At 39.3% G+C, this 16,604-nt stretch overlaps 1 protein-coding gene across 1 annotated transcript in view; it reads left to right on the top strand.

The window, feature by feature from the left end:
- ROR1 (receptor tyrosine kinase-like orphan receptor 1) overlaps nt 1–16,604 on the top strand; it is a 411,025-nt gene that overhangs the window by 76,446 nt on the left and 317,975 nt on the right. The gene's annotated exons all lie outside the window — the stretch shown is intronic.

Genomic DNA, 16,604 nt, shown 5'->3' with positions numbered 1-16,604 from the left:
AAAAAAGGATGAGTTCGTGTCCTTTGTAGGGACATGGGTGCAGCTGGAAACCATCATTCTCAGCAAACTATCACAAGAACAGAAAACCAAATACCGAGTGTTCTCACTCATAGGTGGGAATTGAACAATGAGATCACTTGGACACAGGAAGGGGAACATCACACACCAGGTCCTATTGTGGGGAGGAGTGGGGGTAGCATTAGGAGATATACCTAATGTAAATGACAAGTTAATGGGTGCAGCACACCAACATAGCACATGTATGCATATGTAACAAACTTGCATGTTGTGCACATGTACCCTAGAACTTAAAGTATAATAATAAAAAAAAGAAAAAAGAAAAGGTAGAAAGCAGAACTAAAGAGATTTTATTCATTAGGTCATATAGATATTCCTGTTCCAAAGGCATATGACAAATCCATAAGAGTGGAAGTAATCATAATGCCTACCATATATTAAGCATTAAATATACATATATTTTTCAATTCTGGAATAGCTGTGAATGTGGGAATAACTGTACTGACTGACAGGGGAGAGATCAGATAGGTTAAGAAACTTGCCCCATGTGCACAGCTCATCAGTGGTGCTGCCTGGACTCAGCTGTCATCTGTTTCACTCTGCTGGGGCATACATGTATGTGTGCCCTTGCCCTGGCAAACTCTTCCTTTTGTAGAGATAAAAGCAGCCTCCTGCAACTTTCCTATATATTTATTCTCATCCTGCCCTCCTGAGCACCCATCCTTAGAAGTCTGCTCCCTCTTTCACACAACAGCCCTTCCGATTTTCGAAGAGGGCTATCGTGTCCATTTTTCCACTTCTCCCCTCTCGGTCTGTCATCTTGGAAAAGCTCAGAGAGGTGTTTTTATCCACAGATGCCTTGAGAAATTTCATGGTTTTTAGACTCATGCTGAGTTTGTCCAGATGTGCCAATATTTGTCTTATATGATATAAATTAATTGCCCAGAAGAGGAAGAAACCCTTGTAGACACTCACTAATGCAAACCAGTTCCTTTGAGTATTGATGGAACTAAAAATGAAATATTGATGGAACTAAAAATGAAACAGATCATTTTCACTGTGAGAGTGTAGTTGTTGAATTCACATTCTACTTTTAGGACAAATCTGTTGCATGACAGTTCAGTCTTACCACATGCATTAACCATGGGAAACCCAGGGCAACATTTGTAATAGAGTCCTGCTTTTCTGTAAGGACTTTATACAGATGGAGAAAGTATGATACTCTTACATTTTACTACCAAGTTCTGTGGCCCAGGGTTTACAACATAAGGTGGCAAATAATTTAGCTCCACTCAGATTTGAAAGAGTAATTGTTATTATTATAAGTAAGATTTAAACTTATGGACAAGTACATACTCTTTAAGGAGAGTTCCAAGACTAAGATGTTGTGTCATTATCAGTACCTGGCATAAATATATGTATCTGAGTTCTCTTTGAGAATCATAATGGAAAAGATGTCTAAGATAATTTAACCTCAAGACATTAATAATGATTACACCCGTCCCCTGCTCCCAGCATCATAGTCATCAACTGCGGCAACAGCTGCTGCTAATGTTTTTTGAACTCCTGTGGTATGCCTGGTGACGTACTTTATATCAGCTAGCTCATTTTCAAAACTTGAGAACGCACTACATATACCATAGTAAGTACTATTGTTAGCCTCGTTTTATAGATGAAAAAACTGAGAGGTTAAGTATTCTGCCCAAGATCATATATAGGTTGGGTATCCCTAATCTGAGAATCCAAAACCCAAAATGCACCAAAATCTGAAACGTTTTGGCATGCCAACATGATGCTCAAAGGTGCTCCTTGGAGCGTTTCGGATTTTGGATTTTTGGATTAGGAATGTTCAGCTCCTATAAATGCATATATTCCAGGATCTGGAAGACATCTGAAACATTTCTGATCTCAAGCATTTTGGATAAGGGATACTCAACCTCTATCTTGTATATAGCAGAGTGAGAGTCTAGCTCATGCTTTGCTGTTATATCTTGTTTCTTTCTTCAGCAAAATAGACTATAAATTGAACATTAAACAGTGCAGTGGGGATGAATGAAAAGTTTCCAAATATGAGGTTTCCTTAGTGAAACACTCCTTTTTAGGAAAACTGTTGAACCAGGGCTTATGATAAAGGATCCGTTCCACATCCAATATACCTCTCCTGTCTCAGCATAATACTCTATTAAAATCACAGCACAAATTTGTTCACTCTAAGAGATGGATAAAGACTATATGGTTTCATGTAAAGATCGCCAGCTTCTCAGAACTAGGATGATGGGAATTTTAACTAATGCTACTACTAACCTTGCTGTGAATGTGGCCTAGCCTCTTACTCTCTCTGGATCTCAGTCGTCCCATCTCTAGAATGTGAGCATTGGCCTCTGTGATAATGAATGTTCCTTCTAGCTTTGTATATTGCATAGTGCATTACTGCTAGCTTTAGGAAAAATAAAATGTTTTCAGTGGAAATATCAGATCACCAACCTGATGCCAGTGAATTTTTTTTATTCACTGAGGCTTTATGTCATATAAAAATATATGACGTATTACTGCTCTGCTGCCCCTCTATTTAAGGCATTCTTCAATAGACTTGTCAGGGCTTATCTAAATCTTAGCACCACTTAGGCGTGGCTGATTGCTTGGCAGGAGGAGGTTCCTGCATTTTCTTCCTCTTGTGTATTAGTGAATTGAAACAAAGGGAAAAACTACTTGGCTTTCTGCTTCCTTTCATGGTACGTAGACTTTTCTACATATTTTCCAGCAGTTCTTTTTGACAGCCAAGTCTGGAAACAGGGCAGGATGGAGGTTTTAGAAATAGGTGACAATTGTTTGTCTCATGAATTTCTTCTATTTCCTTTCCCTAGTGGAGTTAACTGCCTCCTTTCTGCAACAATCTGAACATACTTGCATCACAGAGTATGTAGCAGTGTGAGAAATAGCCATTTCTCTCTTTTACCTCTTCCGGATTCTAAACCCATCTTAGGTAGAGATGGAACATGTCTGTGCTTAGATAGTATCTGGCACATACAGGTTGCTCAATTAATGGTGAATGAATGAATAAAGAAGAAAAAGTGATGAAAGAAGAAAAACTATAGTCGTCTGTTGGTATCTGTGGCATATTCATTGCAGGACCCTGATGGATGCCAAAATCCTTGGATGCTCAAGTCTCTGATATAAAATGGCATAGTGTTTGCATCTAATCTACATACATTCTCCTGTATACTTTAAATTATCTCTAGGTTACTTATAATACCTAATATAAGTGCTATGTAAATGGTTGTTATACTGTATTTTTAAATTTGTATTATTTATTTACTTTTGATCTGTGGTTGATTGAATCCATGAGTGTGGAACCTGAGGATACGGAGGGCTGACTATATATACTAATGAACACTACTTTTGATTATTTGAAAATGCCCATTTATGAAATGGACAATTCAAATGTTTCCTCTTTGACTATTCTTAACCGGACCTCCCAACTTGAAGTAATCTGTTCCTCTCCTCTAAACAGTTATGTATACTATATGTTTGGTAATTAATTATGTACTGACTTATGACATTTTTTTCTGTTCTTATAATACTTTTGGATTTTCAAATACCTTATGACCTTGTTTTTTGTTACAATTTGTTTTCCCATCAAGATTGTAAATTCTTGGAGGCAAGGACAATTGTTAAATACTATATTTGATATTTAATTCTCTCCTCTCCTTTGGGGGCTCCAGTTACATGTATATTAGGCCAGTTGAAGTTGTTCCTCAACTCACTGATTCTATTTATTTTTTTATATCTCATTGGATCTCAATGTATCTCATTGGATACAGAGGGAAAAAGGGAATTAAAAAAATAAACAGAATTTGATTTTTGTGTTTTCAAGCTTACTAATATTTATCCTCTGCAATGTCTAATCTGATATTAATCCCATCCAGTGTATTTTTCATTGCATACATTGCAGATTTCACCTCTAGAAGTTTGATGTAGCTCTTTTTTTTTTTTTTTTTTAATTGAGATGCAGTTTCACTCTGTCATCAGGCTGGAATGCAGTGGTATGATCTTGGCTCACTGCAACCTCCACCTCCTGGGTTCAAGCGATTCTCCTGCCTCAGCCTCCCAAATAACTTGGACTACAGGCACATGCCACCACACCATGCTATTTTTTTTTTTTTTTTTTTTTTGTATTTTTAGTAGAGACGGGATTTCACCATGTTGGCCAGGATGGTCTTGATCTCTTGATCTTGTGATCTGCCCACCTTGGCCTCCCAAAGTACTGGGATTACAGGTGTGAGCTACCACGCCCGGCCAATGTAGCTCTTTTTCATATCTTCAAGTGTCTCCACTGAATTTTTGAACTTAGGAAATATATTTATAATAGTCATTTTAATGTTCTGTCTGCTAATTCTAACATCCGTGTCAATTTTGATTAATTTTTTTTTCCTCCTCATCAGGGGTTATATTTCCTTGCTTTATACATGCCTGGTAATTTTTGATTAGATGCCAGACATTGTGAATTTTCCTTGTTGGATACTGCCTATTTTTGTATTCTTGTAAATATTTTTGAACTTTGTTCTGGGATGTGGTTAAGTTGTTTAGAAGCAGTTTGATCCTTTTCGAAAGTCTTGCTTTGAAGATTTGGAGGACTGAAATAGTTGTACTTAGTCTAGAACTAATTATTCTCCATGACAGAGAAAACACTCTTCTATGTGCTGTCCTCATTGCCTGGGGAATCATGAGGTTTTCCAGTCTGGAAATATTTTTTCTGATATTTCTTTCCCCAGTTTTGGGTAGTTGCCACACATGTATGCATTGATCAGCCCTCTGCTGAATACTTGGGGAGGATTCTCTGTGACTCTTTCTGCGCCTCTCTTTTCTCTGATACTTGGCCTTGCAAACTCTAGTTGCCTTGGTCTCCCTGGACTGTTAGCTCAATTCACTCAATGCAGGCAGTTCACTGAGCTCTGCCTGGGTTTTCCCTTTCCTCCAGACATCTTGAGCTGGAAACACTCTCAGGCAGTAAGCTGGAGGACTTGTAGGATTTGTTTCATTTGCCTTCCTTCTTCTAGGGATCACTGCCCTTCATTGACTGTTATCCCAGTATTGACAATTATCCTGTTACTCCAACTTCGCCAGAAATGGAAGTGACACATTTTATTATTTCTGTCTGAAATAATCCTCCATCCCTAATGTTTAAAAACTGCCATCCTTGACTCCATGTGACTGGGTTAGGAGCCCTTTCTCTGGTCTCCCATCATACCTGTGCTTACAGTAACTTAGTGCAGCATTCCTCTCCCTGCATTGTTCTTGCATTTTTTTTACCCTCCCTTTCCTCATTAGATTTTATTTCCATGAGGACAGGGAATGTCTTTAATCTCGGGATTTCTAACACCTAACATAGACTCAGGTGTGTAAGAGTTGCTCAATAAGTACTTGTTGAATGAATGAATGAGTGAACAAATAGGATTCAATTTTCAAAGTATCTGTTGTTGAACAACTTTCAGAAGTTTTTTTTTTTTTTTACAGAAATGAGATTAGATATACATCTTCATATATGCAATTGAAATCTCTCTTAAATTTCTAGATAATCAGTTTTTGTTAATTGCTTGGACATGGTTTTTACCTATTTACTTTTTGTAGCTGCTCATTAGAAGGTGTTAATAAAAGCCACCTAGTTGATGCTTCAAATAACATGTGGAAGTAAAGGGACTAAGAACAGAATAGCCATATTCTATAAATAAACAAAATGAAGGCTAACTTTTAGGTATCTATTTTATGATTGACCCTCAGGTGTGGTATATCGCAAGTCTGTAAGGAGATTGTTCTTATCTGAAGTGCCTTTTCCTTGTTGGATGTACTTGGATGCCTTTTATCCAGGTAGACTCAGATGGTTTGCCAATAGCTCTATGGATTTGGTATTGGAAAACCACATTGTTCCCCAGGCAATGGGGAGAGCACATAGAAGAGTGTTTTCTCTGTCATGGAGAATAAATAGCTATGAGTCGGTGCATTCTTACCAACTGGAGACAATTGACAGTGGATATGTGCCGCTAGAGTTATGGTCAAGTGCAAGTTCATACTATAGTTGGATCTTTAAGAGTCGGTAGAATGAACCATATTTGGTAAGCCTCTTAAGACTATCTTGTTCCATTTCCTCAGCAGCTCTTCGTTACCAAAGGTGACTCTGGAGCCCCACCTCCAAGTCCCCATCCCTCACAGCTGGCCTGATGGAAATGGCTTGAGGTTCTTGTTCTTTTGGATTTGGTGTTTTCATCTGTGCAGTAGGATGTAAGTAGGATAAGATGTAATCTGTCAGGTTACTATGAGGAATAAATGAAGTAATAAATGGTAGTTGCCTACAGATTCAGGCACATGGGAACCCTCTCCCACCTCCCCCAAACTTAATTGAAAAGATAGCCATCAGCCTCTGAAGTTGAATTCTGCTGAGTGGTTACTAATATTAAAGACATATGGAGTTATTGTATCTGTATCTTTCGCTTATCAGCTTTTCCTTGAAGGTTTAATGTGTGTTCCTTTGCTTTTAGGCCACATGCTTATTTTCCTGAAAGGGGTCTTCTTGACTTAAAGTACAATCTTTGCTTTTTTGTTCTCTTTTCACTGCTCTTGCCTGGTGATCCAGTTGTTTAAAGACATCTCCATCCTTCCCTATCCTTCCCCTTTTCAAATCTATGGCCCTTACTAGGGGTGGCTTTAACTAACACCACCACTCTGCATTAGTTAAGTAGAGTGGAATTTCTCATTCTACCTCTCAGATATTGATGAAACCTCTCCCTGATGCACAAATTAAGACTGGGTGTATTTCACATATTTTCCTAGAATGACACAGTGATTCTGTGGCTAAACCAAGATTAGACCCTACCACTTTAAAAAATCTGACTTTTTGCTTAAGGAGTAAGCTGTGTTGCTTCTAAAACTACTAGTTGAATTTAACTTTCAAGTGTACTTTGTATTTAAATCTGATGATAGTGTTTTTTTTCCTTTTGTCTTGTTTAGATGAGGGTATTTTCTTCACTCCCCCGACCCCTAGAGCCTCAGTGACCTAGGCAGCAAGTTTTTTGATGCTGTCCAGAATGCTAATTAAAATATTTATTCTCTTTGGCCCTATTGTTTATGATACTTGTAATTATGTCTATTAGATGGTAATCTATGTTATCTCCTGCTATACTAAGTATAATACTCTGTACATAAATGTGAGTATATGAATGTATGGTGAATAAATCAATATATTTGTATAGTTACTGATTTAAATGTGTTCCGTCTTGGGATGTGAGATGGGATAATTGAATAAGAAATTAGCCTGTGTGTGTTAAGGTAGTCAAAGTTCTTATGGTACCTTTGTACAAGCCGCCCCTTCTGTTGTGTGTGCTGACCCATGTCATGATGCTCAGCATGACTAGAGGACTCCTGGTGTGTTTCTGTCCTCACTTGCTCCCTGGGTTGGACACCCCTGTGCAGGGTACAACCAACACAGTTGTATAAAGAACCTCTGACTTTCATTTTCTGGCTGGCTGGGGGTTTTGGTGTTGAGTGCTTTTAAGGAAGACAGTCACCTTATCCTACTTAATGTTTTCTTGAAGTGCAGGCCCTGTGAAGATGAAGATCCCATATTCCATTTTGGGGACACTTTTGTGATGGTTTTATCTGTCTCTCCAAAGTTTGATTTAATGAAAATATGTACCTCCCTCACTATATTCTACAAAGCTTGTTTGAGTTTTTAAAATTTAATAGTAAATATGTTAGTACATGTTGATTCTAGTGCCCAGCACATAGTTTCTGCTCAACACTTGGCTATAATTATTGCTTTATTTAAATTGCCTTAATCATTTATTCAATAAGCAAACGTCCCCTCTGTAGGCTGTTCTCCAGATCTGGGATACAGACATGGGTAAATCTTGGAGCTTGTGTATAAGCAGCAGGGTTGATCGCCAGCCAGTTCACTGGAGAGATGCCACGTTTGGAGGGTGGACGTCTGACTGTAACGCCCTCCCAGTTGCCAGACTCTAGACTTCTAATGTGCCCTCCCTTACTGTATACTTGGTCAATGAGTGGCACTAGAAAGTGCAAAGGCTTCAGTGTTGGATGAGTGTGGATTTGAATCCAAGCTATGTTGTGGGCTAGCTCTGAGCTTCAGTCTCTTCCTCTTAAAATGGGAATACTAGGGTAGTTGCAATGTGTCATTGTTAACTAGGCCCTGGGCTAAGTTCTTTACTCTTGTGATTTTATGAAATCCTCAAATAGCCCTATGAGATGTATCTTGTTAATATCTGTATTTTATAGATGAGGAGCCTGAGGCACAGAAGGGTGAAGAAACTGGCCTAAGTGGTAGAGCTTTTCACTGAACCCAGGCCTATTAGAGAGCAGAGGCCACATTCTTCACTGTTATGCAATGTCATGCTATGTTATCTGTCCAGACATGTTATAATCCCTGGCACACAGGATCAGAGCAAATAGTAGCTATTATTATTACTATTATTATTCTAAAATTCAGGCCTTTCTTCACCACACTGACACTGAGTAATATATATAGTAGCTGTTCAATAAAACTTTATTGGATTTAATTGGTTATGAATTTTATGTGTGGGAAGGTGGTTAACTTTCCAATCTGTAAGGAGAAATGCTCAATAGAATATCTTAAAATGGGGGAAGTTATGAAAATATAAAATAACAACCAGAGAGGCAAATCAGTTTATGAGAGTCTGTATTGGAAAGCTGGAAAGAAGTTTTTAATAAGAAGAACAGGGGCCGGGTGCAGTGGCTCACACCTATAATCCCAGCACTTTGGGAGACCAAGGTGGGCAGATCACGAGATCAGGAGTTCGAGACCAGCCTGGCCAACATGGTAAAACCCCATCTCTACTAAAACTACACACACACACACACACACACACGCACACACACTCAAAATAGCCAGATGTGGTGGCATGAGCCTGTAATCCCAGCTACTCAGGAGGGTGAGGCAGGAGAATCGCTTGCACCTAGAAGGTGTAGGTTGCAGTGAGCAGAGATCGTGCCATTGCACTCCAGCCTGGGCAACAGAACAAGACTCTGTCTTGGAAAAAAAAAAAAGAAGTATGAAAGGGTACAATCTGGTGGTAAACAACATTTGAAAATATTCTGGCTAGCAAATAGTGTTTTTGACTAAAAGAAATAGACATGACAAATCAATTATGTGGCCATCCCTTATAACAATGATGAACAGATAGGAAGGTGTGCAATCTTTAAAGTTTAGAAACAAATTTGTCCTTCTGACATCCTTCCCTTCTCTTGATACACGGTTGGTAATGGCCAAGATTCTGCTTTGCCTGATGGAGTTTTGAGTGAGTTAAGTTAGGTTGTCTTGAAAATAGCTGGGCCAGAAAATAAAAATATTTTCTCTCTTTGGAAAGGGGCCTTACTCCAGGGAAGAACACAGCTGTCCAGGAGGAATCCGGGACTGTTGAGTCCAGAAACTTTGCTCCTTCTCCACCCTTTCCCCAGTGTTTCACCAGCAGAAAAAGAATGTTATTAAAGTCTGTGATGAAACAAAGCTGCACACTGAGATGTGGCTGCCAGAACTTTTATTTTTATGGTTCTCTTGAGTTTGGGGAGAAATAATTAAATGTTGCAAATGTAAAAATTGGGAGTAACATTTTCCATTTTGCCAATAGTCATTCCTTTGGTTTTCCCTTGGATTTTATTTATTTCTTTCTCCTTTGGGCCATTGCTCTGTCATAGCCTGCATGAGTATTGTGTCTCTAGGAAGGCCAGAACACCAGGTTTGGATGTTACATAGCCAAGAACATTATGTAGCAGTGCCTGGTTTTGCCACAAGACGGGTCTGTGGGAAATACTACCGCCTTTGCAGCCCAGCACATTGAACTGACTGTGCTCAGGAATGAGATAGTTCACCAGTAGTAGGCTTACTGGAAGGTCTGTCTTTCTGCATCCGTGATTTGCAGAGGGGCATATGATTGCCTTGCTGCTGGAAACATAGGAAATACAGTTTTTGGGGCTTCTACTTTGAAATAATGGTACTCATCAATGCAGTGGGAAACTACAATATCAGGATGTTAAGAAGGGGTTCAAAAGATTTTAGGAAATCTTGGAAGAAAAATACCCATCTGATTAAGCCAGTAGGTCAGTCTTCTTAGGGTTTCTGTGATAATATAGGACCTTAGAGTGGAGAGGCCTTTCCTGACAAGTCTGGGGTTGATTTTATGTGTTTGCTAAGATTTATTAAAATAAAAATGACATATTCTATAAGGAAAAAGAATATTAATGGTATTTTAATTAAGCTTAAGCAATAAATAATGGTTGTCACATAATTTTTATTTATTATTATTTACCTTATTTCAGGGTCTCTCTTACTGTGAAATTTCAATAAAATGCTTAGAAATACATTTTGCTGGCCAGGCACAGTGGCTCATACCTGTAATCCAAGCACTTTGGGAGACTTAGGCAGGTGGATCACTTGAGCTCAGCAGTTCGAGACCAGCCTGGCCAACATGGTGAAACCCTGTCTCTACTAAAAATACACAGAATTAACCAGGTATGGTGGCACATGCCTGTAATCCCAGCAACTCGGGAGGCCGAGGCAGGAGAATCGCTTGAACCCAGGAGGCAGAGGTTGTAGTGAGCCAAGACCATACCACTGTAATCCACCCTGAGAGACAGAGTGAGACTGTCTCAAAAAAAAAAAAAGAAATATATTTTGCTTTATTGCAGGCAGGATACATTTCAAGAGGCTTACTTCACCTTCTCTATCTGATCTATCCGCCAAATATCTTGGCTTTGTATTTCCCATAACCCTTCTGATCTTCATCTAGCTGTGAAAGAAGTATATCTTTGAAAGTAGAATTTTGAGTAAAGAAACCTGGAAGTTAGGGAGAGATGATCAGATTCCATGGCTCCTTGTTAATTTCAGCTTCAAGCCATGTACTGCCTTTTCTTGGGCCCTTGATCTATGCTGAGCACATCTTTTTCTTTCTTGGTGTGAATTTTGTCTCTCAGTATAGGTGGTATTTGTTAATTTAACTCTGACATAAACAGGGGAACACTCTGTGCCTCAGTGTCATTGTCTGTAAAATGGGGCTATAAGGTATTTCCTGACCCACTTAAGGTTACTGTGAGGATTAAGTTATAACATACAAAGAAGACTTTTAAGAATTAAATATAGTATAAGCATAAAGTGACATACAATGAATTATAGTCTTTATTATTGAATTTCACTTTGTGACCTCATAAAATTTGATTCCTTTCAGCTCTATCAAGGACAGCATCTTGCCTAGTCATTTTTTTTTTTGAGACAGGGTCTCGCTCTGTCGCCCGGGCTGGAGTGCAATGGCCGGATCTCAGCTCACTGCAAGCTCCGCCTCCCGGGTTTACACCATTCTTCTGCCTCAGCCTCCCGAGTAGCTGGGACTACAGGTGCCCACCACCTCGCCTGGCTAGTTTTTTTGTATTTTTTAGTAGAGACGGGGTTTCACCGTGTTAGTCAGGATGGTCTCGATCTCCCGACCTTGTGATCCGCCCGTCTCGGCCTCCCAAAGTGCTGGGATTACAGATTTGAGCCACTGCGCCTGGTCCTTTTTTTTTAAAGAAAAGTTAGGTGCTTGTTCAATGTCACAAAGCACGTTAGGGTAGAGGTAGGGCAAAAGCACTGGTCTCCTGACTCCCACACCAGCAGGATGCTTAGTTGTGATTTCTGCCTTGCTTTACCATTTGAGTCATCTTTTAGTGAAGGAGGTAACTATCTCTTCTTTCTTGGGTTAAAATGATACCTTAGTAGAAGCAAAGAATGCTATCACTTTAGTTCTTTTCAACCTTCATTTGCTGTTGCCTTCTGTGTCTAGGCATGCTGAGTTGGTATGAAGGTGACAAGTATGATAGATTCTGGCCTCTAAGGGGCTGTCAAGTCTCAGTGGAAGGAGGTAAATGAGTAAACAGATAGACCCTTGGGTGTCCGAGTTTCTGGTGCTGGTCCTTACACACAGGGTCTCTCTGGGCAAGTCATGCCTGTCTTTGGACTCAGGTTTCCCAGCTGCACATTGAGGTCTGGGACTAGATGTGGAGAATGATCATGATCACTGAGGTCCCTTCTAATTTGTCTCCATCTATGGGTCTGTGATAATTCAAAGCTGTGTGCTTGCCAACTGAAACTGAAGTGAAGGAAAGTGATTAATTCATTTCACAAACTGAAATGAAGGAAAGCTGTTAATCTGATGGTGTGTTTTTCTTTATTTGTGATAAATTTCACAGACTACATTTTCCAATATTCATCACTGCCATTGTATTGTATTGTATTGGAACATAGATGGCGATACTTGTTCAGTTAACCAAATGGTCAACTTTGCAAAAATAGCAGAAGCGGATATCTCATGATGATTTAATACAGGGCACAAAAATCAATGCTAGCATTAACTACTATTTTTGGCCTTTCTGCAGTGTTTTCCTGATAGGAACCTTTATATTCAGCCACCTTCCTTTTTTCCTAAAAAAGACCATAGAATAATAGCAGCTAGAATTTATTTAGTGTTTTCCTGTGTGATAGGTATGTGTTGTTTTAAGTGCTTTCCATATAAAAACTCATGTAATCTTTACAACATTTTGAAGTAGGCATTATTATCATCCCTATTTTAGAGATAAGACAACCGAGGTATAAGAAATTAAGTAAAACTTATTCAAGATGACATAGCTATTAAGAGATGGGGGAAGGATTCAAACTCAGGCAGTCAGCCTCAGGCAGCCTCATGTTTCATGGCTGGACCATTGCCTAAATGAAAGCTGCTCACTCTCAGCCTATTGAGAACCTGGAGAAACTGGCCTTGTTACGAGGCCACAGGCTAAGAAAGCAGTTGTATCAGCTTACTTGTGGCTCTAAACTTGGCCAGATCCTCAAGTCTAAGGATTCTTACTATGCACAGGTGTTCTCAGTCTGGATTCATGTCTCAGGTGACTCATGAACCCTTGGAAATTGTGTGCCAAATGCATTTATGTGTCCATGTGTGTTGTGTTGGTATGACTGGGGGTAGGCGGCTTGATGGTTTTCTGCACAGTATCAGAGGAGCCTCTACTCTGTCACTGGCAGGATCCTAGCTGTGCAGGCCTTTGCCAGCCCAAATCTAAATCAGGATTCTGGGCTGAGAGTTAGGATATAGCTACCCATTGAACAAGTGAGTGGCTATAGGAACGTGGAAGAATTGGGCTTTCCAAATGTCCTCCCTCCCCTTGGAGCTCTGCTGCTGTGGAGCAGTTGTAAAACGTCATTTTCTCTCTTTGAAGCTTTCCAAATTTTTCAATCTTTTTTTTTTTGCTTCCAAATTTTGGAACCTCAGAATTTCAAGGTTGTTTTTGTTTTTGTTTTTGTTCTTTTCTTTTGTTTTACCTTTTCCTTTCTGGCTTTGTTCAGAAATCAGACATCAATAGGCTTTTTATTACTCATCCAATCTGTGAGTTCAGTTTCCAATTTAACTTTTATGAATGTTTTCTTTGTTAAGATGGATCCTTTCAAACCCCTGTAAAGAATGTTTCACTATATGCAAACATAAAAATGAAGTGTTAAAACTAGAAAATCCAAATGGAAACACAAACATACATATACATTTTTCCCTAGGCAATTTAGCTTCATAGAAATTGAGTGCATTGGCAAGGGATTTTTTTTTTTTATTATACTTTAAGTTCTAGGGTACATGTGCATGTTATTGGTAGTTTTGTTATTTGTATTACCTCTTTGGTCCTAGTCTTTATAGTTGATTACTCTAGGTAAGTCTTTTTAGGACTGAAAATAGGTCACACATATCATGCTGATCCCAGTATTAGAGAGATGATAAAATTCTATTACAAAGTAGTTTTGTCGTGCTTTGGTCTAAATGAGTAATACAACTAGCATGTCCAATGTCATTTTTGCTGTAATCTGGAAAACTTTTGCCGTCTGTCTAATCCTTATATACTGCAACAAACTTCTGGTATTATTTCAATTGCAGTTCAGGCATTGCCCTTGACAGGCTTAAGTTCAAGTCTCAGCTCTGTTACTTACAAACCATATGACCTTGGGCAAGTTTATTTAATTTTGCGGAGTCCTTTTTTTTCTACACAAGGGGAAAACAATAATTATATGTTGCTCAAAGGGTTATGAGGAGTGAGGTCAGGCATGTTTATATGTTTCACTCTGGCCTTTTGCAGAGTAAGCACTTGATAAATGATGCTTGTGTTGTTGATTGTCATTATCATCATTAATATGTGTAATATGCTAAGTACAGTGCTTGGCACATAGTGGGCACTAAACAAATATTTTATTGGATTTGACTGTACGTAGTTAGTGCTTGTGACTGAATCAGAGGTTGCCGGGGGTAGCTTTTTGCTCAGTAGATTAACAAGGAGGAAATTGTTGAACAGAACAAATGATGGCTCTACCTTTAAGTCAACAAATTTCACAGTGAGGTGGTTTTGAATGCAAATGATGAAATGTGGCAAGTCTGATGGAGAAAAAAACCCAACAACCTTGAAGCTGTTTTAAGGAGTAGCAGTTGCCTAGTCACCCCAATTGCTGAAATTTTCCTTCTCTCCCTGGAATGAGGAGTAGAGAGGGGCAGAAAGGTTACTGGTCATGTTCATTAATTTTCTTTCAAGAACTGCCACATGTCACTAGTGGTGCCCCCCCAGCACCAGTGCTGTTTGGCGGTCTTCTCTTTGCCCCAGAGAAGCCAAAATGTTAAATTGGTGGAGCTTACTAGATCTGACAGAGAAATTCTTCACGTCTGGCCTGGATGTCTAAGTAAATTTGGTGTACTTCTTGTGGTCTGGGGCAAATGCTGGAAGCTATTAGAATTCTGAACAAAACCCTCCATTCAAAGACTGCTCGTTTCCTGCTGGGGTAATCCAAGTATCAAACATTAAGAAATATGGGCAAGGCAAATGTGGCTGCTCAATGCAAAACCCACCAAGGTGTCTACGACATCTCCCCAAATGACTTGGAATGTTACTTCCACTTGATCATCTTGAATAAGTGGTTTCTTTTGAAAACAAGAGATCTACTTTTCCTACACCAAGTATAGATGAGAATTGGCTGAATTTCCTCTTGTCAGTCAAATTTAGGAGAAGAAAGCTTTCCTCCTTCCCTTGAAGTTCTAGGGACCTACATTTTTTTTGTTTGTTTTGTTTTATTTTGTTTCATTCTCCTTTCCTTATACATTTCTTTCTGAAATAAAAAAAGTATCTTTCATTAGATATAGTTGTGGATCTATTGTTTTAGACTAGGCCTGCTCAGTGGCTGGAAACGATTTTATTAAGAAGGCTTTATGGAGAAGCTTTGGTTTATCTCATGAAATATCTGAGTTTGTCATACATTGTTTCCTTTCTGTACAGAAAGTTATTTTCTGTGAAATTCCAGGTGTTCTTTTACATAGACTTGAAAGGATTTGATAGTCAGTTCAGGGTTTTTTTCCCCTAAGAAGAATATGTTCTTGTGATAGATTAATTGAGGAAGAAATCAGATAACATAGGTGAAATCACTGGGTAGGCATAGTGAAAACCATTATTTTAATTAATCTAGCTACAGTGTTTGTACAGCCAGCTATGCAGCTGAAGGCTGCCATGTAGTAGCTGCTACACTGTTTGCCTCCTGTACTTACACTGTATGGGGACCTCTTTCTTAGACAATCTCACTCCTGCTGGACTGTAAACTCCTGGAGAACAGAGACAAAGCCTTGTTCATCAGAGTATTCCCACTGCATTCCACTATAATAGACACATAATTAATACTTTAAAAAAAATGAACAAATGAATAAGACATTTGTACAAAACTTGAGTGTTAGACCAGGTGGTTTCACAAAACAAAGCGCTCATGGAGGTTTATTGGCCTTCCTCCTATGTCTTCGACCTTTTCCTTAGCTTGTGTCTATGCTTTGTTTCCTGTCTACGAGATGGTGGAGATGGCGAGTCCAGTTTTCTTTCATCATGAAAGGATTCAGCTCCATTACTTAATAGTCCCAGTCGCGTTCCTTTCCTCCTAGAATCTGTGTATGAGACGTGAAATCCATGAAAAGATAATGTTGAATGGGAAAAAATTAACCTAGTTTGATGACTTTTAAGGAGTTCTAACTGTGCATGATAGCAGGCGACTCCCTTGTCAGTAGGCAGCAGGCCTGTGTTATGTCAGGGGTAACGAGGTGGTTCACTTGTGGAGAGTTTTCTGTCTTTTCTTCCAAGTTATGCTGACCTCGCCGACAAAAATATTCCCCATCTAATAAAAGTCAGAGCAAATTTATGGGCCTGCCCCTGACCACTTGTCCTTTATCCTTTAAAAGAAAAAATAAATCTAGGATAAGATCCATAGATTACTGTTGGACCATGGAAATGGTGGGCAGGGGCCAAATATCCCACCTTCCTTGGTCTGCTTCTCTCTTCCCAATTCCAGCTGTCTGGGGGATGCTGAAGCCTGTGGCGTGAGGGTTACTGCCGAGCATGGTCATGTCGTTAGTTCTCTTTGGAAACAAGCTGTTGCTCTCCCTGCCTGGAGGGCCACACGCCTTGGCACCACACTGAAGAGATCCCAGGCGTGGCTGGAGTGAAGCTGCTAATGAAAAAGCAGCCATGGCAGG

Source organism: Colobus angolensis, unplaced genomic scaffold, assembly GCF_000951035.1.
Source record: "Colobus angolensis palliatus isolate OR3802 unplaced genomic scaffold, Cang.pa_1.0 Scaffold102, whole genome shotgun sequence".
Classification (NCBI taxonomy): Eukaryota; Metazoa; Chordata; class Mammalia; order Primates; family Cercopithecidae; genus Colobus; species Colobus angolensis.
Note: the sequence above shows the minus strand (reverse complement) of the source record. Positions and strands in the feature narration are given on the sequence as shown.